We start from the raw sequence: 24173 nt of genomic DNA, 5'->3' as shown, positions 1-24173 counted from the left end.
CCGTCATGCTGGACCAATTTTTTACCCCCATGCCGTCAACCGACCCAAAAGTCGAGTCCTTGAGTCCGCCAGTAGTTTATTTTTAGGACGGGCATTTTGTTGTTTTTGTAAGAAGGAGCGATGTATACTGTAAAGAACACCACTATAGTTTATCTTTCCGCACTGCATACATTTTTTCGAAAAAAACTTAGGACATTACATTGATTTGATTCTAAAAACGTTAAGCCGGCATCTCCTCCATCTAGGTAAGGATGGACCGCCCGGCTCCCGGTCTTAGGCTCGAAGCAATCACGCCGCCAAGGCAAGACATCATGCGCATCTGGAGGACTCTCCGACCGGTAGACCACGCATTCATCCGGGGCATCATCGGGGACGTGGTTATGTTCACTGAGACCCCGGTAGATTGGCTCTTCTTGAGGACCGCCGCCGAATTTTGGGATCCCGAGCACGCAGTATTCCACTTCCAGGGGACGGAGCTAGCACCTACGATCGAGGAATACACAGCACTCATCCAGAGGCCTACGCCCACGACCCATAGCATCTTCGTGCCGAATCCATTCACCACCGTCCAGGGTCAGCTCTCCACTCTTCTCCGCATACCCGCACAAGACTTCCACGAGGAGCTTCATCAAAGGTGGGATCAAGGCATCCGGATTGCATGGCTCTCCGATTGGACGCTCCTCCGCGCAATGACGCCTACAACGGCTTCCTATCAGCGCGATGCCTGCCATGGATTCCTACTCCTGATCTTTGGCACTCTCCTGTTTCCGTACTCGCCAAACCTCATTGACGGGGCTATAGCCCAAGTCGTCCTCCAAGCGGTAGGAGGCCATAGTTACGTGGAGGCTTTACTAGCCGAGACCGTCCGGTCTCTTGACTATGTTAGGGAGGTTCGGCGCGGCAGGATGAGGGGATCCCCGCACTTGCTTCAGATTTGGCTTCTTGCGCACATCCGCCCCTTTTGCTCATCACATCCGTTCTCCTTCATCTCCGACGAGCGCTCGTTGATCGAACGCCTTGCACCAGTCATCCCGCCGCCCGAGCACAGCTTCTCGGAATGGAGGCGTTTTTGGCGTGAGTTGACGCCCGCGAGGTTCTTATGGGTCGCCCGATGGAATCCCGGCGGCCCCATGATCACGGGATGTCCCGGAATTGTGGGAGCTCCCCTTCTCAGCCACTTGGGGAGCACCCTCATATTTCCCGGCCGGGTAATCAGACAGCTCGGCGGCCTACAGGACATTCCGGCCGACGTGGACCGCCTACCTTTCCGCATCCAGTGGGCCGACTCTACATCCTCAGCTCCCGATAGATTCCTATAGATTCGGGAGATTCGCCGCCAACGGGACGTTAGCACCATACAGCGCCTGTACTTCCCCGAGCACCCCACCGACGAGGAGCGAGCATTTTCTGCTACCTCAGCATACGTGGCCCGGTTCTACCCGCAAGGATCGACACCACCACAACGGCCTCGGACCGCCCCGACTCCCCGCGCTACATCCACCCTCGCCCCCGAAGCCGAGAGTTCTATCCAAGCGGCCATGCACGCGGAGCTACGGGCTGTCAGGGAGGAACGGGATAGGCTCCGTTGCGAGCTTGTTGACTCCCGCGCAGAGGTCGCGGACTACAGGGAGCTTCAGACACAGCTGACTCGAGCACGCGCCCGAGTCGCACACTTGGACCTGGAGATGTCCCGCCTCGACGCGGAGTTGGATCGAGTGCACAAGAGGGCGCGCAACCTCGCCCATCCTTAGGATTAGCTGACGCACTCATTTTTGCCCTCACTCGGACCCACGCCACTTTCGGGCAGCCACCGAGCGCAAAGGGATCTCGGCTTTACGTTTATGTTCCTTTCTTTTCTTCCGAATGCTCTATTTTGTAAAACCAGGGAACTTGGAGCTAATCAATGTAATGACATTAGTATTTTGAAAATTCATGCATCTCATACATCTTGTCATTTTACTTATTCCTCTTTCATCGTTTGAGATATCGGTGTTTGTCCTTACACATTCTTGGGATCTAGGTGATCACAACTGGCGTCACACCGCTACCCGACTCGTCAACGTCTCAGGATGGCGGAAGGAGATCACGTCGATATTTCCGAAGAAGTCAACCCTTCGGTCCCGACCCTCTCTCAACCACCGCAGACACACGCTCTGCCACCTCTTACTCCTGCAGGCATACTCCCGGCATACTTCGGCGCCCTTTCGACGCATCTCCCGCCCCCGGCACCTTCAGGGGCACCTCTCCCACCGGCCTCACCAACATCCGCCGCCACCAATGACCAAGCCCGCATTGCGGCCCTCGAGGGCACGGTCAACCAAATGGCCACTAATATGGCGGAGCTGCTCGCCTTGCTCAGAGGACCTAACCAGGCCTCCTCGAGTTCTACTCCTCCCCCGGGACCGGGACCAACAGTCGATCCAACCCCGTGGGCTCCACCGACCCAAGCCCCGGAGAACGTTGAGGCTCCCGCACCGCCAACGCTGTATACGTCCACGGTCCACCCCTTCACTAGTCAACTTCCGCCACCGCCGGCCCCTTCGGTAGTCCCTCTTCCACCGGCTACCTTCCTATCCGCGGAGCACATCCTGTCTGCACCTCCACCTGTTTCCATACCGGCTCCGGCTATGATCTACACGGCGCCTCCGCCGACGGTTTTCCCGGCAACCACCGCACCTGCTCCAACTCATCCTCAAGCCACGGAGCTTCCTCCCTATCCGACTCTACAGCCTCACGCCGGCCTCTCCTACTAGGCACCACCCCCCATAAACACCACCTTCCACGAATCGGGCACACCGACCCATGCGGCCCAATTCGCCTCACCGACGCACTTCTTCCCCGAGGCCGACGCCGAACAGGAGCGTAGGCTGAAGCGAATGGAGGAAACTATACGGGCCCTGCAAGCGAACGACGTTCGTCCCGACGCCCGCTACGGCGACTATAGCCTATTCCCGGGCATGCGTCTGCCCTCGAAGATCAAGGTTCCAGAGTTCAAGACCTATGAAGGCACGACGGATCCGCGCCACCACCTCCGCCATTACCGAGGGAAGATGCTGCAGTATTGGGAATACGAGGAATTCGTCATCCACTCCTTCCAGGATAGCCTGTCAGGATCGGCCCTGGATTGGTTCATATCGCTGAAGGCCGAAGACATCCCAACGTGGGAGGACCTCTCTCGGAAGTTCACCGACCAGTACCGGTATTGCACAGAAACGCCTCCCACCCTGTTGGAGCTAAGCACCAAAGAGATGGCGAGGGGCCAAAGGTTTGAGGAGTATGCTGCCAAGTGGCGGGCCCAAGCAGCAAAGCACATCCCTCCGATCAGCGAGGCGCAACAGATCCAATTGTTCCACTCCACGCTGAGAGGAGTGTACTATTCACACCTGTTAGCGCACACTTCGTCGTTCTCCGACCTCATCGAGGCCGGGAAAAAACTGGATTTGGGCATCAAGCTCGGAAGGATGGAGGACCCCACCAGCAAAGGAGATGAGTTGTCGAAGAAGGCCCCCACGACATCATCGTCTTCGTGCGGGAGAAGGGGAAAGGAAGTTACGGTGAATACCGTCAACACGGCCCAACAGGTCCCTCAGCAATATTCGATGAACTACACGGCGGCGCCTCCCACGGCCCCCTCCTACACCCCGCAAGCGCCTCAATATCGGCCTCAAGCCTCTACCCAACCAATCTACTATCCCGCACTACCGCCTCCACCCCCATCTGCGGTGCCGTCGCCTGTTGTCCACCATTATGCCCCTACTCCGTCCCAAGCCCCTCAATACCAACCCCCTGCTCCTAGGGCTTCTCAGCCGACACAACGAGTCCCGCCCCCGCAAAGTCAACAAGGCGGTGCAGCACAACCGCGACCCCGCCGACAATACCCGGCCCTGCCGGTCCCGCTTTCCCACATCTACCAGCAAATTCGCGATAAGATCGGGACAATAGCGCCCGGCCCAAGCTTCGATCCAACCATCCAAGATCAAAGCAAGCAGTGCGAATACCATCGGGGTGCACCAGGGCACACCCTGGACACTTGTTGGAGATTGAGAGAGAGGATTCAGGAGATGATCGATGCGAAGGAGCTCGTATTCAATGTTGTAAGGCCTCCGAACGTACAGGCCAATCCTCTTCCCGACCATGGATCGGCTCTGGGGCCTTCCATCAACATGATCACCGTGTGCACGTCAAGCGAGGGCGAAGGCAAACAAGATGGGCTCTCCCCCGTTGTGATTGAATACGTACCGGCGGAAGTCGCAGTCGGGTTCGCCGGGGTAGACGCGCCTCATGCCCCGCTTGTCATAGACGTTCCCGCCCGGGATCCATACTCGAACGATAGGGTCCCCTGGACCTATGAGGGAAGTGTCGGGGACCTGGAGCGGCAATTCGGTGTCATGGGCATAACCCGTTCAGGGCGGCTGTACAAGAACCCGACGACCACCGACAGAGGGAAGGCGCCCGTTGCCGAAGAGGAGACGAGGCCTAGGACACTGCCTACTCCGTCCAAGAAGGTGACTGAAGAAGAGGCCGAAGCCTTCATGAAAGTCATCAAAGCGAGCGAGTATAAAGTGGTAGAGCAGATGGCCAAGTCTCTGGCCCACATCTCATTGCTTGCCCTCCTACTCAACTCGGAACCTCACAGGGAGGCCCTCCTGCGCGTCCTGACGGCCGCGCAAGTGCCTAAAGGGACACCTCTGGGTCGGATAGAGGAAACCATCAACTCCATTTTCTCCAGCACCATCTCGTTTTCGGACGATGAGCTCCCCTCCGAAGGATGCGCGCATTTCCAGGCACTGCACATCGTTTGCAAGTGCAACAACCATATCGTTGGCCGGGTCATGATCGACAACGGCTCCGCGCTCAACGTATGCCCGGTAACCACTTTGAAGCAGATGAATGTGGATCTCAACCGCATTCGTCCCAGCAAAACAGCGGTCCGGGCCTTTGATGGATCGAGGAGAGAGGTGAACGGTGAAATCGATCTCCTCATGGATATCGGCCCATGCTCCTTCAGCGTCACATTCCAAGTGTTGGATATCCCGAACGCCTTCAGCCTACTACTTGGAAGGCCTTGGATCCACTCGGCCAGCGCCATTCCGTCCTCCCTACATCAGAAAGTGAAATTCATCGTCGAGGAGAAGATCATCACGGTCAAAGGGGAGGAGGATTACGCCATCTACAAGGAAACGGCGGTTCCTTACATCAGCGTCGGAGATGACGAAAACCCGCCCTTCCACTCCTTCGAGACCATCTCCGTTATTCGGGATTACGGAGAGGTCGGGTCGTCCCGCGTCGACCACATGATAGGGAAGGTCCTTTTGCGCCACAATTACATTCCCGGCACCGGCCTTGGGGCGCGAGGACAAGGAATCAATCGCCCCATTGAAGTTGAAGTGTACAAGCACAGGAGGGGACTTCGCTTTCGCCCCTCCTGTCACGAAATCGTTGAGGCCCGCCGGGGCAACCATCTCCACCGCCTCGCCACGCACTATGGTAGGCTCAACAGGGGCGTCCCAGTCCCCCCACTATCACATTTCTTCCCCGGGCCTCCACTCATCATTGATAATACTCCTGACGGCCCTTCCTCGGACTTCGATGACATGACCGACGCTTTGCCAACAGTGTACACCGTCACCGAGGAGATTCCTTCAGGGGTTCACATCCGGCCGGCGCAGGAAGGCGAGGAGCTGAAGAACTGGACCTCAGTCCTGCGCTATTCGGCTGTGATCGCCGATTTGTAAGATTTATCTATGTATGAGATGTTTCCCGCGTGTCGGCGTAGCCGTAGGCCGCACGACGGAAGAGGGAACTCCGTTACGGCTTTATGATCCGCACTATCAATGAATTCCCTATATGCATTTTTGAATCCTTGTCTATTCCACTCTCTCTTCCTCACTCTTTACTCATACCATTCTAAATTCTTCTAAAACGTTTCTTTCAAATTCTCCAGGCTCCACTCGAATCCAAATCTCCGACGCGTTGATTCGAACCCGTCCGAAGCATGTCTCGGAGAGCCTGGACCCATATACTTCGGGGAAGGGCTCGACGAAGACAGTCTAGCGCCTGAGATAGAAGAGAGTTTGCGCCGCCTCGAGGATCGCCAGCTCACCTCGCTTGAGCCAACAGAAGAGATCAACGTGGGCACTAAAGAGGAACCCCGCGTCCTAAAGATCGGTACGAGCCTCGACCCAACACAACGGGTCCGAATGATCGACTTCCTAACAAAGTATCAAGAAGTCTTTGCCTGGTCCTACGCCGACATGCCGGGGCTAGACCCGTCGATAGTAAAGCACTTCCTTCCACTAGATACGAAAAAATTCCCGCCGAAGCGGCAACAATTGCGACGACAACGGGCAGGCCTCCTTCTCCGCATCAAGGAAGAGGTTGTCAAGCAGATCAACGCAGGCTTTCTCGAGGTCTGCAACTATTCCGAATGGGTGGCAAATATCGTGCCGGTGGAGAAGAAAGATGGAAGGGTTCGAGTTTGCGTCGACTATCGAGACCTCAATAAGGCCAGCCCCAAGGACAATTTTCCCTTGCCCCACATCGACATACTAGTCGATAACACGGCACGCCACGCCCAGTTTTCTTTCATGGACGGCTTCTCCGGATACAACCAAATCCGGATGGCCGAGGAAGACAAGATCAAGACGACGTTCACTACCATGTGGGGAACCTTTTGTTACCGCGTCATGCCTTTCGGCCTCAAGAACGCCGGAGCAACTTATCAGAGGGCCATGGTCACGTTATTCCACGACATGATGCACAAGGAAGTCGAGGTCTACGTCGACGACATGATTGCCAAGTCCAAAGAAGGAGAGGACCACATCGTTAATCTGAAACGTCTCTTCGATCGTTTAAAGGAGTACAAGCTTCGGCTTAATCCGGCGAAATGCACGTTCGGCGCTCGATCGGGAAAATTACTAGGATTCGTGGTCAGCGAGCGCGGCATCGAAGTAGATCCCGATAAAGTCAAGGCGATCAAGGAGCTTCCTCCGCCATCTTCGGTCCGCGAAGTACGAGGCTTCTTGGGGCGGCTGAATTACATCGCGCGATTCATTGCAAACCTGACAGACAAATGCCAACCACTCTTTCGCTTGCTCCGCAAGAACGCGGCGATTGAATGGGACGAAGAATGTCAGAAGGCCTTCGACACCATCAAGGCGTACCTGGTCCAACCGCCGGTATTGGTCCCGGCTACACCGGGCCATCCCCTCGCACTTTACCTAACGGTGCGCCGCCAATCATTAGGATGCATGCTGGGACAGGAGGAGGAGTCCACGCACACGAAGCGCGCGATCTACTATCTGAGCAAAAAGTTCACCGATGGAGAGTCCAATTATCCGGAAATCGAGAAGATGTGCTGCGCATTGGTGTGGGTCATGCAAAGGCTCCAACAATACACGCTTTATCACATGGTCCGCTTGCTGTCAAAGGCAGACCCCTTGAAGTACTTACTCGACAGTCCCTCCTCCACGCGGAACCTCGCCAAATGGCGTTGTCAATTGACGGAATACGATATCGAGTACGTGTCCCGCACTTCGGTCAAAGGGCAAGCGATTGCGGATCATTTGGCAGAATTCCCAATTGAAGACCACACACTGATTAATCCCGACTTCCCGGATGAGGGGATCCTCCAAGTAGACGACGAGGGAGAGAAACCGGGATGGAAGATGTATTTCGACGGTGCTGTCAATTCCATGGGATCAGGCATCAGCGCGGTACTAATATCCCCGGACGGGCGCTATTACCCGGTAGCGGCAAAGATCGACTTTCCGTGCACCAATAATGTGGCTGAGTACGAGGCATGTACAAGCAGCGATTGATTTCAAGGTAAAAGAGCTCGAAGTATTCGGTGACTCCATGCTTACTATCTTCCAGACATTGGGGCAATGGAAGACAAAGGACGCAAAGCTGGTGCCGTATCACGAGTACCTCGAGAAGTTAACCGAGAACTTCGAGGACATCTCGTTCACCTATACTCCGCGCATGACAAATCAATTCGCGGACGCGCTTGCAACGCTCGCTTCCATGGTGAGCATCACGAGAGAGAACCTTATCGAGCCCCTCGAGATTGAGATAGCCGAAGGACCGGCACACTACAACTCAATCGAAGCTTCCGAGGCAAAGCCGTGGTACGAAGACATCAAGAACCTTCTGCGAACCGGCCAATACCCCCCGTTCGCCGACCGCCGCGATCGGAAGACTCTCAGACGCCTTGCGATACATTACTTTTTGAGCGGCGAGATACTCTACCGCCGCTCCTTCGACTCCACACTCCTCCGGTGCATCGACGAACACGAATCGCGACGCCTCATGGAAGAAGTGCACGGGGGAAACTGTGGACCTCACATGAACGGTCTCATGCTTGCTAAGAAGATCATGCGCCTGGGTTATTATTGGTCCACCATGGAGACTGATTGTGTGAAGCATGTTAGACATTGCCACCGATGTCAGGTTTACGCCGATCAAATCAAAGCGCCGCCCAACGAATTGCGCCCCATGACGGCACCATGGCCTTTTTCGATGTGGGGGATGGATGTGATTGGCCCAATCAACCCCAAAGCATCTAACGGACATATGTTCATTTTGGTGGCGATCGATTACTTCATCAAGTGGATCGAAGCCGTCACTCTCGCATCAGTCACCGCAAAAGCCGTGGCTCGTTTTCTCAGGCGCGATGTCATCGCCCGGTACGGGGTCCCTGCGACAATCATCACAGACAACGCCAAGAACCTGAACAATAAGGTCATCTACGAGCTCTGTGCACAATTCAAAATTCGACACCGCAACTCCACCCCGTACCGTCCCCAAATGAACGGTGCGGTGGAAGCGGCGAATAAAAACATCAAAAAGATCATCGAAAAAATGACGGTGAACTACAAGGATTGGCACGAGATGCTCCCCTATACACTTTTGGCGTACCGTACATCCATACGGACCTCAACCGGGGCAACCCGTACTCGCTAGTCTATGGCATGGAGGCCGTCCTCCCGATCGAAGTAGAAATCCCTTCCATGAGGATTCTTGCTGAGGCCGAACTCGAAGAAGCAGAATGGGCAAAACAGCGGTACGAACAGTTGAATTTCATTGATGAGAAGAGGCTGAAAGCGCTATGCCACGGATAGTGCTATCAACAAAAAATGGCTCGAGCCTTCAACGCAAGAGCTCGCCACCGCGATTTCAACCACGGCGACCTTGTTTTGAGGAAAGTCTTACACTTCACGCCGGACTCTCGAGGGAAGTTCTCGTACAAATACGACGGCTCCTTCGTTGTCAAAGAGGTTTTCTCCGGTGGAGCAGTCGTCCTGAGCGACATGGACGGCACTGAAAACGCCCTTCTCGTCAATGCTGACGCCATTAAGAAGTATTATCCATGAGCACTTGTATATTCTTTATTCTCCGGGCTCCGTGCCCCTTTCATTGTAAGACATTTCCATTTCCGTGGACGAGCTTCAATTCCCACGATCTATCCAATACTAAGCTTTCTCGAGAGAAAAAATAATAAATTTTCCCGCTAGGTCGAAAACCTCTTCGAGGCGGCCTAGGCAAAAGCTAGGGAACGAGTGGCACGACTTAAAATCCCGCAAAGGGGGGTCGTGGCAAAAGGAGAGCGCAGATCACTTCCTCGCTAGGTCGAAAACCTCTTTGAGGCGGCCTAGGCAAAAGTTAGACCCGAGGGGTACGATCCCACCCAAACATGAGGGACCGTAGCAAAAGGTGAGCATCCATGTGGGAAAAAATTAAATAAAATGCCCCGCTAGGCTATTGCGCATCCCGCGGCCTAGGCAAAAGTTAGGGGACAATGTCGGCTCGACCACGAAAGAAAAGCGACACTCTCCCTGTGAAGCTACACCGAGTAGTGGTTCGGCACTCTCCGACACAAGCAAACTCTCTCCGACTCTCCAAGCTCGAGACCCGCTTCGAAATGGGGGTCGAATCAATGTAATCTACGGGCTACCCGTTTCAGAAAAAGCCATTCTCCGATAGGGACACGACCACCCTGCAATGGTCACCGATATCAAATCCCCGACACGTCTTTACATAGATTCCTCTTACATATACCCCGTTTCGTCGATTAAATGCAACTGACACCCTTTGTAAGCTTCCCCGCCTCCATGCACAGGTGCGATTGGGAATTCCAAGGGGCATCTCCTTCTTGACGAATGCACGATTGGCTTGCGCGACAGATCGGGGTTTCGAACCAAACGGAGGGCATGACAAAGAATCCTTTTGGTTCTAGCTCGAGGGAACGACAAATAACAAGTTCGACTCGGGGCGGGACAATTTGCCTCTGCCAACACCTCCGGCACACCACCTAACGCGGATCCCCACCTCTGCTCCCCCTTGCACATCATCCACTTTACTGCTTTCCACGGGCTTCGGCCTAGTAACTTTATCGCTTTTCATGGGCTTCGGCGTAGTAATTTTATTACTTTCCGGACTTCGTGTCCACGGACTTCGCGTCCACTTTATTGCTTTCCACGGGTTTCGGCCTAGTAACTTTACTGCTTTCCACGGGCTTCGACCTAGTAATTTTACTGCTTTCCACGGGCTTCGGCCTAGTAACTTTACTGCTTTCCACGGGTTTCGGCCTAGTAATTTTATTGCTTTCCGGACTTCGTGTCCACGGACTTCGCGTCCACTTTACGGCTTTCCACGGGCTTCGGCCTAGTAATTTTATTGCTTTCTGGACTTCGCGTCCACGGACTTCGCGTCCACTTTATTGCTTTCCACGGGCTTCGGCCTAGTAACTTTACTGTTTTTCACGGGCTTCGACCTAGTAACTTTACCGCTTTCCACGGGCTTCGGCCTAGTAATTTTATTGCTTTCCGGACTTCGTGTCCACGGACTTCGCGTCCACTTTATTGCTTTCCACGGGTTTCGACCTAGTAACTTTACTGCTTTCCACGGGCTTCGGCCTAGTAATTTTACTGCTTTCCACGGGCTTCGGCCTAGTAACTTTACCGCTTTCCACGGGCTTCGGCCTAGTAATTTTATTGCTTTCCGGACTTCGTGTCCACGGACTTCGCGTCCACTTTACTGCTTTCCACGGGCTTCGGCCTAGTAATTTTATTGCTTTCCGGACTTCGCGTCCACTTTATTGCTTTCCACGGGCTTCGGCCTAGTAACTTTACTGCTTTCCACAGGCTTCGGCCTAGTAACTTTACCGCTTTCCACGGGCTTCGGCCTAATAATTTTATTGCTTTCCGGACTTCGCGTCCACTTTATGGCTTTCCACGGGCTTCGGCCTAGTAACTTTACCGCTTTCCACGGGTTTCGGCCTAGTAATTTTATTGCTTTCCAGACTTCGTGTCCACGGACTTCGCGTCCACTTTATTGATTTCCACGGGCTTCGGCCTAGTAACTTTACTGCTTTCCACGGGCTTCGGCCTAGTAGTTTTATTGCTTTCCGGACTTCGTGTCCACGGACTTCGCGTCCACTTTACTGCTTTCCACGGGCTTCGGCCTAGTTATTTTACTACTTTCCACGGGCTTCGGCCTAGTAACTTTACTGCTTTCCACGGGCTTCGGCCTAGTAACTTTACTGCTTTCCACGGGCTTCGGCCTAGTAATTTTACTGCTTTCCACGGGCTTCGGCCTAGTAACTTTACCGCTTTCCACGGGCTTCGGCCTAGTAATTTTATTGCTTTCCGGACTTCGTGTCCAGGGACTTCGCGTCCACTTTACTGCTTTCCACGGGTTTCGGCCTAGTAATATTACTGCTTTCCACGGGCTTCGGCCTAGTAACTTTACTGCTTTCCACGGGCTTCGGCCTAGTAATTTTACTGCTTTCCACAGGCTTCGGCCTAGTAACTTTACTGCTTTCCACGGGCTTCGGCCTAGTAACTTTACTGCTTTCCACGGGCCTTGGCCCTGCACATGCTGTCGTGCAGGCTTAGACCCCTCTCCTGCATTTCATAATGTTCGCTTCTTAATTAGGTCGTTACCCTACGACAGGTTCGGACACCTTTGCACATCCCCCTGAGCGTCCAACACGAGGGAGCAAGCTATCACAAAGAACGACGACAGAAGCGGTCGCCGGGACCAAAAAGGGTGCCTCTCGTGATCTTTGGCTACATCCTCTAAACGAGCATGCAACCAAAGAGGGGCAAGCTGTCAGCACCCCATTTTGGCCCATCGGCTTCCCACGCGAGGATTCCCGACCGAAGCCCGGGGCAATATTCATCACCCGGCAATCAGAGATAAATAGGCGGGCACGAAGTCATGAACAATAAGAGAAGAGCACGGTCCACTGAGAAAGGCGGAAGAGAGCAGTCAGAAGAACGGGCGAATAAGGAGTCCTTGAAAACGACGGAGCTGACACTGTGGCACAATTAATCATCAAGCCACCGAAAGGTGCCCAATATGGGGCTTCAAAAATCCCCCTCAGTGCCAAAGTGACCAACGAGACGTCCGGGCGCATTTCCGGGGCATCCTGCTTAAGCCGGGACACCCGATCCCCCACGGACGCCTTTTCTAACAGAGCTCCCGGGGTTCGCTCCACTGACAAGCAAACGGCCCCTCAAAGCGGGCCTACAGGCACCCAGGGACCATCAAAGTCGGGGAACAAGGTTCAGATGACCTTCCGGAACCCGACTCGGCTTCCCGAGGGACGTTTCAGTGATCATGAACGTCTCCCGGCGAGCCTTCGGGGCAAGTCCACGAAGAACAGAGGTCACAATGGTCCCCGAGCACCTCACAACGAGCCCCGAGCACCTCAAGACATTCAGGGAACACTGAGAAAATCCCGGTCAAAGTCCCTAGGTCTTCCTGGGCCAACGGTCCCCGACCGAGAACGACGAGCCAACGATTCCGCACGGGGCAAAAGGTCCGCCAAAACGAATGTTAGGATGCACAAAGAGCAATCGGGGACCAAGGGGCACTAAACTCCGTTCCGAATGTCCAAACAGGCCAAAACCGACTCTCGAGGCGCTAAGTCGCCCGAACGTTCGCTCACACGACGCATGGCGATATTAGGCTCATTCAAACCCTTGTCATTCAAGTATTCTAAATCTTCAAATTAATTGGACATCAGAGATCCGACGCGCATTCAATCAAGCTTCAAGCGTTTCCCGGCTTTTCTCTCAACCGAATGGGACCCACAGCCTAGCCAAGCCAAGCCATCAAGCCGCGGCTCAACCCCAAGCCACGGCTCAACCCTCGACTCTTATTGGACGGCCCAAGCCGCGGTTTCCCCCCCCCCATGGCCGGCGGCTCCATCTCCCAAGACTTCCCCTCCACCACACATTTTGAATTGCCCTCACTTCTTTCACTTCTTCTTACACATCCATCACACCCATCACTCTCTTAACTTCCCCTACACTCAACAAGACCATTTCCCCTCCCTAATCCTCATCAAAAATTTCGGCAGCCCACATTAGGGCCTCAAAACCGCACTTAGCCTCCCTTAATTATCTCATTAAGCTAGCCTATAAGTTCCCTTCCGTCATTAACTCTAATCACTTCTTCATTCTCCTTCTCTCTCAAGCCAATCTCCCTCTAGAATCCTCTCAAATTCCAGCCCACTCCCACCCATTCGTCCATTCCTTGCTTTGGCCGAAACCGGCCAAAGTCACCGAAAAACCACCCGGTATTCCGGTAACCACCCGACCCGACTTAAGCCAAAAATCATCAAACTCCCTAGCCTACCTATTTCCCACCCCCTAAGTCCATTTCCGGGCTTAGATTTTCGATTTGAGGTCCCCAACACCCCGTTCCAGCCGCAAACACAATCGGGTCCCGAGACCCTAGCCGCGCGCACCGGAGCCCTTCACTTGTGCCATTTCCTCCCACGACTTCGGCGAGTCGTGCCATCACGTTCAAAGGGTTCCTCACAACCCTCACCCTCTCCCGTGAAGAGGTGGTCACGGTCCGAGGGCCGATCAACCGTGCACAACCTCCGTTCATCCTTTCTCTCTTACCGGGTTCAACGCGTTTTTTTTTACCGAACTTTCCCTCACATTTTCGGGTTTATTTAGGCCTTGGCACGTTCGGGTCTGCCCATGGTTGTATAGATCTACCTCTTAGGAGTCCAACGAGCCCGACCTTGCACCGTGCCGTGCTCGGAGTTCGCGTGCCGAGCCATTTTCCCGAAACTGCCGCGTCTGCACCTCCACCCGGGGCACCCACCCGTGACGTTCTATCCGAGTCTTGCGACTCCCACGGCCGCTTCCTCGACTCTTTTCCTCATGCATCGAGGCTAGGTAACACCCCTTCTAACTTAGAGGAGTTAGGATCTTCGATCTCTATTCATATGAGGTGTTAATGTGCTTTAAAGTCCGGGATATGTGAAAGCTTGTTTTTTCTTTTTTTTGGCTCCGGATGTCCCATGCATGCCATACAACGTCCCACATTTATTTATTCTATCTATCATGCTCATGAATTGTATGGACGCGTATTTCATGAGGGAGACAACGAGGGTCGAAGCGGGAGAGGTCCCGAGCCACGAGGCTAGGACACCTCTTCCTCCTCGAATACGGTTGGATCCCGCATCCCAACTTCTTCCAACGTTGCATAGCATGAATGTGTGAGGGGAAGCGGTTCGGATCTAGAGGAATGAGGCCGTCATGGACTCAAGAGAGCCATGGAACCTCTCGGTTGAACCCATGCGGTGAGCCGTGAGCCTCCTTGGCTCTCTTGGGTCTATGACGATCTCATCCTTCCGGATTCGATTGCCCCCATGTTCGGGACGTTCACCCGTGGTCATGGCATGTTGGCGTGAAGGGAAATGTCCGAAATATAGGGAGGAGAGGCCTCACGACCTTGGTTGCGCCAAGAAGGACCCGCGGTTATCTTCCATTGAAGAGGGCCGAGAGGCTCCTTGGTCCATCCAAAGTCGCGGATCTCTTATCCCGTGATTCCGGATGTTTCCCGTGATTTGCCCTTTCAATCTATTATTGCATGAGTTAATGCCGTTTCCATCGTTTCCCTTAAATATAATGTTTGTGTTTGTTCCGTGAGTCTATTCGTGCATCCAAAGTCTTGACGGTGTCAATTTGTTGGATATATACATCATTGATATCTATGGTATGTGAGGTATGTAAGGAACGACCGAGACCGGCGCAAGAGACCACCAAAGATTCGGGGTCGAGCTAAGGGAACATTCGGCTATGTCCCTCGGGGCATGGTCGAGTGTCCCGTAGCTCCCACCGAATCTAGGCCGGCCTCTTCCTCCGTTTAGAAGTCGTGTCTTAGAATTAAATGTAATCGTACTCGTCGTTTATTCATCGATCATGTATCAATTACTCACTAGACGTATTGGTCTCGGGTAAGTGCCTATTAAACCCGCAAGTTGTGATATAAATTTATGAACATCGAACAATCTCATAAACGGGATAAACGGGGCGTATCATCCGGCTAATTAAATCATTTGGACCGAATAATGGGGTGAATCAATCCTTAACTTGTAAACGCATCGATGATTTATGGAACGGCGAGAATGCCTTTTTTTCATCAAAGTTCACAATTTCAAAAATACCGAGACCCGTAACACGAATAGAATTGATGTCTAGCGAGTACTCACATGCCGTGACTCGAGTCCGGGCCCAATTTGAGGTGGCCCGAGTCGTGGCACGAGAGTCCTTCTTAGACTCCTTCGTGTGACGCGATCTCCCATTTATATACGAACATTGCAATTTTATCATCCAAGGGCATAATCGTCATTCCGTGATTCACCGATACCCTAGGCGTTAGGGAGTTGGAAACACTTCGATCTATGAACGAAAGAGGGCAACCCGTTCAGGTACGAGTTTCATTTGCACGGCCCATTCCGCTCACTTTCAGTGTTTCTATCTTCCTATCGTAGATTCGGTGGTGAACATTTCATTTCAGTTACAAAACACGAAAAAAAAACCGAATTAATCATGCATTTGGCTTAATCAAACATTAGACAATGGATAAGTGGAATGGTAGATCCCAATCTAGAGTCAAACTACGAGTCTGGCTAATTCGGTGAAACCGCAGTGACACTTAACCGAATAAGAGTCTTAAAACAAACACACGTACGTAATTGGCCTAGGATCCCATTCTAATCCACCATCTATGTTTGTCTAGGCTAGATACATTGTTTGCTAACCAACCCGGTTAATAACTGATTAAATCACGTACATTCGGCCTAAATACGCAATTTGTCTGTATTCATCGATACTTGTCAGTTATTGTCTGTATCATGTCAGTTTTATCAGTTTTCTTCTGTTTTATCCTTGTCTATGATGATTTATTGCGGTTCGGGCCTGAACCCATAGGTTACGTGTTGCACGGGGTCCAACGCCCCAAATCACCGAACACGAGGTCCAACGCCTCTTAATTCACCGAGCGCGTGCAACCCGAGTGCGGAATGGGATCTAGCCTCGAGTCACCATCACACTCCAAATATGGCCTATGTGGAAGGCAATTTGGATTGGATGTGTGAAACGTGTTTAGATATCACCCGGGAGCTCGATCGGTCCAACGGTTACAGTGAGAACTAATCGGTTCTCCTGCGAACCGTCGGTTCGATTGGACCTGACCCCCGGCTCTTTGAGCCCGCGTTGCCTTAATTTATTTATCGGTCATTCAAAACACACGGTGAGCCGGAGCGGAATATTGGCCCAATGCAAACCGATCGGGATCCATTTACTTATTCAGTTGCACTTTGTAATTATTCGAGAGAACATCGCGAGGATTTTATTTGTATACTCATCCACTTGTAAGGATCCCCGATCGGTGAGCGAGAGGTCCGAGTGTCGAATCGGCCAAGTTGGTCTATTATCACCAAGAGATGAGTAAGCTCGAATACTCGCGGTCTCGGTTCGCGCAGGGAATCGACCATCACGGTTTGATGAACTGTAGCGCTAAGATAGTGAACCGATTCCTCGATGAACAAGCGTACTCACCTTTCGGATGTTCGGCCCAACTTGATCAGTTCATCGAATTTACGGTGTCAAAACGGGCGAGTCGAGTACAACCCTAAATTACGCGGTAAATAAATAGAATAACAAGCCTAGCAAGCTAGAGTACCGAAAGGGCCTGCGGGATATAGGCCCGCACGTAATAGAACCCCCGAATTTGGAACTTTCGGTTCCGTACGACCATTGCCTTAGCATTTAGGTGTGCCCCGTATCCCTAGACCCGGGCGACTCAACGGCCCTCGACCTACGGGTCGTAAACAGTAAGTGGCGACTCCTTCTCACGCGTGTCTATCGCGCGTCCCCGGGAAGGTGGATACTCCCAAGCCGCATTGCATGGGCTTCGCGCATGCGTGCCCTGACGAGATTAAATTCGGGTGCGCATAGCTACTTCCCAATCGGGTCTGTTCAACGAAAACCGGCCCAAACCTGACCCACCAGTAGTCCAACCCGACTTTTACAGTCCCATCCCACATTCCGGGACTAGGTATAACATTTCCGACTTATAGGAGTTAGGACTTTTACATTTTCTTTGCGTTTGTGGGGTTATAAGGCGGTTCAAGAACCGATTTACATGCAAGATTACGTTTTTATGCAATTTCCACGTTATATCATGCACGTTTATCATCGTGTGACATGCTAACATGTCGAGAAGTGTTTAAATCGAAGTCGAGAAAATCATTCCGACCCGGGAGAACCAAGGGAGATCTCGGTTTTGTCTCCAAGGGAGATGACCGAGACCTATCTTTGGCTTTTTGGGTTAATAGTGATTTCCTTATCCCGATTTAAGTCGTTTCCCGAGTTTTTATGTTTTTCTCAAATCCATGAAGTCGGTGTCGTTTTATCGATTCCATAAATAACATGTTTGTGTATGTTTACATGTTTAAATGTGTTATTTAAATCATGACGATACCGATTTTGTAAAATACGTGTCATTTATCGAGTTTTAACGTTTGAGCATGCGAGAAATAGTCGAAATCAGGTTAAAGAGATCGCTTGAAATCCGAAACGGGTCAAGGAAGCTCACCGCTATCCTCAAGAGGAAAGGGCCGAGACCTCTTTGACCTTATTCGGGTCAAGAACAGCCTCTTTACTTCGATGAAATCCATTTCTCAGATTTTGTGCAATCGCATTTTCAATATCATTGCAGATCCCGCATTAAAATCCCTTTTAAAATGTTATTATCCAAGTAAAATGCATGGATTCGTGTATCGGTGATTTTTTCGGGTCCATTTGGGTTTCAAGGGTATTTTGGTCATTTTGACCAAATCCTCCTCGACCTTCCTAGAACTGTCTTGGTCGACGTGTCACGAATCGTTTTCATTAAATTAAACTTTTTGGGTAGTCAGACTCCATTCAATTGATCAATTTATGATCTGTCTAATTGTCTATAACCCACACATTTACTGCATTCGGCAATAATCTTTAAGCTATAATCCTACCAAAACGGGTTAATAGGGACGCTCACATGATCAAATTCACTCTACACTGACAAATCTTGCAAGAATTGGCCATTAACTAACAACTTGCGTCGATAAATTGTCAAATGACGTTAGTGCCCTTTTCAAAACTTGTCTATTTCAAAACCCGAAACGCGCAGTCCAATGTAGCATGGACGTCTAGAAAGGACTTGTATATCTCGACTTGAGTTTCTACCTAATTTCAGGTGATTCAGGTCATGATACAGAAGTGTTTTCTAGATCACTTCCGGACAAATCGACCATTTCTTTGGCTTTTTCAGGGTTCTTACATAACCACAAAAGATCTAGGGAATTGGTCGACATCGGCTACAGGCCGAGGTGGCCCGCACTACATTGTTTCCCTTTTCTGAAAACAATTATCAGGCCAAGGTTAAAATTGTCTTTTCGTAATATAGAGACACCCTTAGGATTAGCTTGACAGAAACCCTACACAATTATGATAAGAATAGGCTACATGTTCAGGTGCAGGTTCATCTGCATAGCCTTTTCTTATCTAACTGATGAGTTTCTGTCATCCTATCGTAGATTCGGGTAACTAGAACGGTTATCCCTGTCACAAAACTTGAAAATCCTGATTAATCATTCACTTGACCTAACCAAACATTAGACAATGGTTAGGTGGAACTCTAGGTTCCAAATGTAGAGTCAAAATACGAGTTTGGCATATTCAGTGGAATTGCAGTGTCACAATACAAAACAACTTTAAAAACAATCCACATACAAAGGACGTGACCACGGACACCATGCCTGTCAGGTCCTCAAAACAAAGCCGAATGCAAAATGTTTTACACGATTTTGTCTGTTTAGCCTAGGACATTTATATGCCAAAACACTCCGGTTAATAATTTGTTAACTCACGTACATTTGGCAATAACGAACACCTTGTTTGTAATCTTCACATTTGTCTATTACTTTTCTACTCATGTTTGTCCATGCGAGTCGAGCCCGACCCAGATAATGCATTGCACTTGGGGTTCAACGCCCTAACCATCGATCACAGGGTCCAATGCCCTATTCATTGAGATAGCATTTGAATTTCAGTTTTCAATTTTTCCTTAAACTCACGGCGAGTTGGAGCGGAGTAATAATCAAACACGAATTGACTGGGATTCAACCACTTGTAATTTGTATTTATTATTTCGAGAGCACATTGTAAGGGCATTTACTTTGTACATTCATTTCTGTAAGAATCCCGATCGGTGAGTGAACGGTCTAAGAGCCGAACTAATCGAGTCGGTCCAATGCTTGCCTAGATAAGAGTAAGCCCAAGATCTGGCAGCTCCAGTTCAAGCAAGAATTCAACCATGATGGTTTGATGAACTATAATGCGATGATAGTGAACCGATTCCCTGACATACAGGCCTACTTTTTTCCCGACTTCTCAACCCACATCTTTTAGTTCACCGAATTGTCGGTGTCAAAACGTGTAAGCTAAGTGCAACCTAATTCACGCGGTAAATAAAACGGCAAGCCTAGCAAGTTAGAGTACCGAAAGGGTGTGTGGGATATAGGCCCGCACGTAACGTGAACCCCCGAACTCGGACTTTCCGATTCCGCACAGACCAATGCCTTAGTAAAACTAGGTATATCTTTTACCCCTAGACTCGAGCAACTTACCGGGCCTCAACCTTCGGGTCGTAAATAGGCAAGTGGCGACTCCTTCTCACGTGTGTCCGTCACGTGTCCCCAGGAAGGTGGACACCTCCAAGTCGAGCGATTTGGTCGAGCTCATGCGGGCCCCGACGAGAGCACATTCGGGTCCGTACAACTTTGGAGTAGATAACCTGGCCATTTCCCTTGGGGATCCCTAGTCCGCACAGGGTGACAATTTGGTTTATTTATCTCTCATTTTGCTCTTCTTTTGCTATGGTCGCCCACCTTGGGATCCGACTGCACCTCTCAACCTAAGGGGATGAGCTCTCCTTTTGCCACGACTACCCACCTCTGGATTTTCGATCATGCCTTTCTTTTGCCTTAGCTTTTGCCTAAGTCGCCTCAAAGAGGTTTTTGTTATAGCAGGCTCGATTCTTTTATCTTTGAAGTTTGCTGGGAAGAAGAGTCTGGAGAATTCGACTCCCAAGTTTGCACTGCTTTGCATTGTGTCTCCATCGAGGAGCCGCGATTGTTACCAGCTTTGCGTCGGATGTCTTGATTTCTTTGATTTTTTTGTTGGCGTCGCTGGTGTGTTTGATGAACCTTAGCGTCGCCTGCTTTTTCTCAAATGGTGGGCTTGCCCATTCTTGAAATAGGGATTTGTTTGTGCCCCTTGGAATTGCTTTGCTTTTCCCAACTATTCGTTGCCGTGGGTGCTTTGATGCGCTTTGCCTCGTGGAGACTTGGTGTTCGTTCTTCATCATTCGGAAGCCGAATCACTGTTTCTTTTCCCTTGTAAACTTTCCAAATGGTTTCCTCTCATGTCTATGAAAAGAAAAAGAAAACACAAAGTTGCCCCGGAGATGTGGGTGACCAAAGTTGTCTTGCTGCTTATTGTGGAAGACGCCCACTCTTGACAAGGATGATCAGGAGTATTCCGACGTCACTTGCTGTAATGACCCACTAGGGTGACCTTGGCGGACTTCAACCGGGAAATGTAGTTATCGCCACGCTGGAGTGGTCAGATCGAGGCTGGGGGCCACATGAGTGTGTACTTTCCCTGGTTGCGGGTAAGCATGCGCAGCAGTCCTAGGGAAGGCTTGAGGAGCCTAGTCCGACTATGATAAGTCTTTGGGACTATCTTAAGGCCCACTTGAGCGGTTCATTCTAGTTAGAAGTCCATATGGGAATTGCATTTAAATGAAAGCAATAGAGAGTTTAAGGAAGATCGTGCGTGTTGCCCTAGTGACTCGTTGATGGTCACAGCAGAGGGTGGGCAAGGCACATTCTTCGGAGTGTTGCACGAGCGGATTTCAGGTTTGAGTTAATGGTTTTAGAGTCGAGTGGTTCCTGGTAGTAAGAATGATTCGTTTCAGAATGCGAGAAATGCTGGGAATGAATAAAGGGGAAAAGAGAGTGCAGACGCAAAAATTCAAAAGATATGCAAGGGATTTCATTAATGTCCATGTTCGGGTGATAGCAAAAGATCTCTCTTTCGCCGTGTGGCTTATAGCTTCGCCTACAAGCGGAGATACATATATTTTACACCTAAGCGGCCTTATGGAGAAGTCGTCACTTGCTGCTTAGCATCTTCCTCGTCTGAGAAGTAGATGTCGATCGTGTTGATATCTGGTCCCGAGCTCAATCCGTGATCCGAAAGGGGATTGGTTTGGATGTTCGGTGGCTTAACCTCATTGAAGGAGAGCTCTCACCCGTAGATCATCTTCTGGATCTTATCTTGCAGTCTCTGGCAATTGTCAGTGCTGTGCCCCAAAGCCCCATAATGGTATTCACATTGGACATCTTGGCTTTGGGCTGCTGGGTCAAAGTCTAGGCGAGGAGCCTAGGGGATGATCTCTCCGACTGTTAGGAGCTGTCAGCACCCCATTTTGGCTCTTCAATTGAAATTACATTATTAGCAATGATCCAAGCCACGACTTGAGCAGAATACAGAAAACGGCTCGGCAGAGCAAGAAATCACTATTCATCCTCAAGTTGGCGAAATCAGGCAAATGACACATGCATATGACAGAAGGACTCTAGGGGTCATCAAGAAGCAATAGAGTGACTAGAGAGCTCAACAATATCCGAAACCGGAATTTCCAGAGTTCACACGAACAGGCCTATTTTCCGATAGTTCGCTCGACTGTCGGAAGATAGCCAATATTGGACTTCAAAAATCCACTCCAATGCCAAACAGGTGAAAAGTGTCCCCAAAGGCGTTTTGCAAATCATCTGCTCTATACAGAACAACTTTCTGTATACAGACAACTTTTCAGTGGAAGTCCAAAAATGTCGGATTCTCGGAGAAAAGTTAATTCCAAATATCAAATGCGGCCATGCCCCACAATCATACAGAGCACGAGCAGTGCTTCAGATTATCTTTTGGAAGCCATACAGACACCCTGAATGACTTCCGAACGACAAAACGGGCATACCCCTCTTCGAAAGAGCATAACCGGAGACTGGTCTGATGGAATTACGGCAAACGAAGTTCATACCGCATTGCCCTGAAAACTCTAGCGGACATTCACAATTGGGCAAAACAGACAGCAAAACCCTTTTTAGTTTCCCGAGTAACCTCCAAGGAGCGGAAATGACCATTTTCAGTGGAAATCCATATCCGGAGGTCTTTTTTGGGGAAACTTGACGCCAAATGCTTACGTTACACAATGCTAGCCTTCTCAAGGCTCAATGTGGAATCGTCGGAATAAATCACACGACTCATCTAGACCTCCCGAGCAGTGCTTTAGAGGTCTCAGATACACTTTTCAAGTCCTTGGAGGTTTGATCTCGACAAACAGAGATTACAGTTTCGGCCTCCTAGGACGTCTCCGGCCCCACGTTAGCATTACCGGCTTAAGGGATAATTGTTCACGTTGTCTGACAATTTATGTCAAAATGACCAACGTGAGATGCAGACACAAGATATGCTGTCAGAAGCGGACAACTTCGCTCTGGTCATCTGCAATGAGCAAAACCGGCTTCCGAGCCTCATATGCTTCCGGGGCATTTCTCCATGAAAAATGCCAATCTCAAGCTCATTAAACCCGTTTTCTCGCGCATATCGACAATTCAACGTTCAATTCGAACCACGAACTTCGAATACGCTACCAATCGAGACCCGAGCTTTCTCCCGGATTCTTCTCTTAGGCCGTGGGACCCACGGATCAGGCCTAGCCGCCCCATCCTTGCCCTAGGTGTCCTCTCCTTTGTCTTCTTCATCTCCATGAAGATAAGAAGACAACTTGCACACTTATCCCCTAAAATATCTAAGTGTTTCATTCTTGCACTCCAACTCCCCATCAATGCTCATTAATGTTTTATCTCTTCTCCATCAATGCCACTTGCAAGAATATCTTCTTCCTTCATTAAACAAATTCGGATCTCCTAATCCATGCCCCTTAATTGCACTTTTCTCCACTTAATTGCACTTAAGCATAGCCTATATATACTTTCTAAGTCATTAACTTAAGGATACACCTTCAAGCACTCTCTCTCTAGCATTTCTCACTCTCCAAAAGCTCTCAAACTCCATAGCAAACCACAGCAAGCTTCAGCCATTTCCAGCAAGCAAAACCAAGCAAAACCGGGCAAAGTCTTAAGTCGGAATCCATCCCGGCTTGTATCCAAACTTTATCAAACTTCATATCCCACATTTTTTCGAGCCCCTCTATCCATTTCTGAACTTAGATTTTAAGTTTGAAGCCTCTAAGCCATAGAACCAGCCTTGAACAAAATCTGGACAGATTTGGTCCTTCTCGGGTAAAAAATGTCAAACCGGGTTTCAAGCCTTTCCAAGTCGGTTTGAGCTACCAAAACCCATCAAACACCTCCCCACACAACCCTAGGGTGTCAAGGAGTCAATAAATCCAAGAAAAACCCGTCGGTTTAACCCCAGGAAGAAGAAACAGCCCGACTGCCCAGTCGGGTCGAAATTTCTGACTGTTTGTGCGGTTTTCTTGTAGATCGGGTTGATCCAGGACTCTTTTCGGAAAACGACCACCACAGCCACCTCCGGAGGTGAGTTAGTAGTCGGGAGCCGTTTGCCTTGCTCAAAAATTCCATCGGGAGCCTCCGTGGTGACGTCCGACCCGACTTGTGCCAGTCGGGTCCGAAATTCCAGACGTGCTCTGTTTTGGGTGATTTTTGCAGGACTGTACGGGTCGACCCGACAACTCTGGGAACAAGCGACCACCACGGTCACCTAGAGGGG

The sequence above is a fragment of the Punica granatum genome, chromosome 1, assembly GCF_007655135.1.
Source record: "Punica granatum isolate Tunisia-2019 chromosome 1, ASM765513v2, whole genome shotgun sequence".
Classification (NCBI taxonomy): domain Eukaryota; kingdom Viridiplantae; phylum Streptophyta; class Magnoliopsida; order Myrtales; family Lythraceae; genus Punica; species Punica granatum.
The sequence above is the reverse complement of the archived record's forward strand: the minus strand, read 5'-3'. Positions refer to the sequence as shown.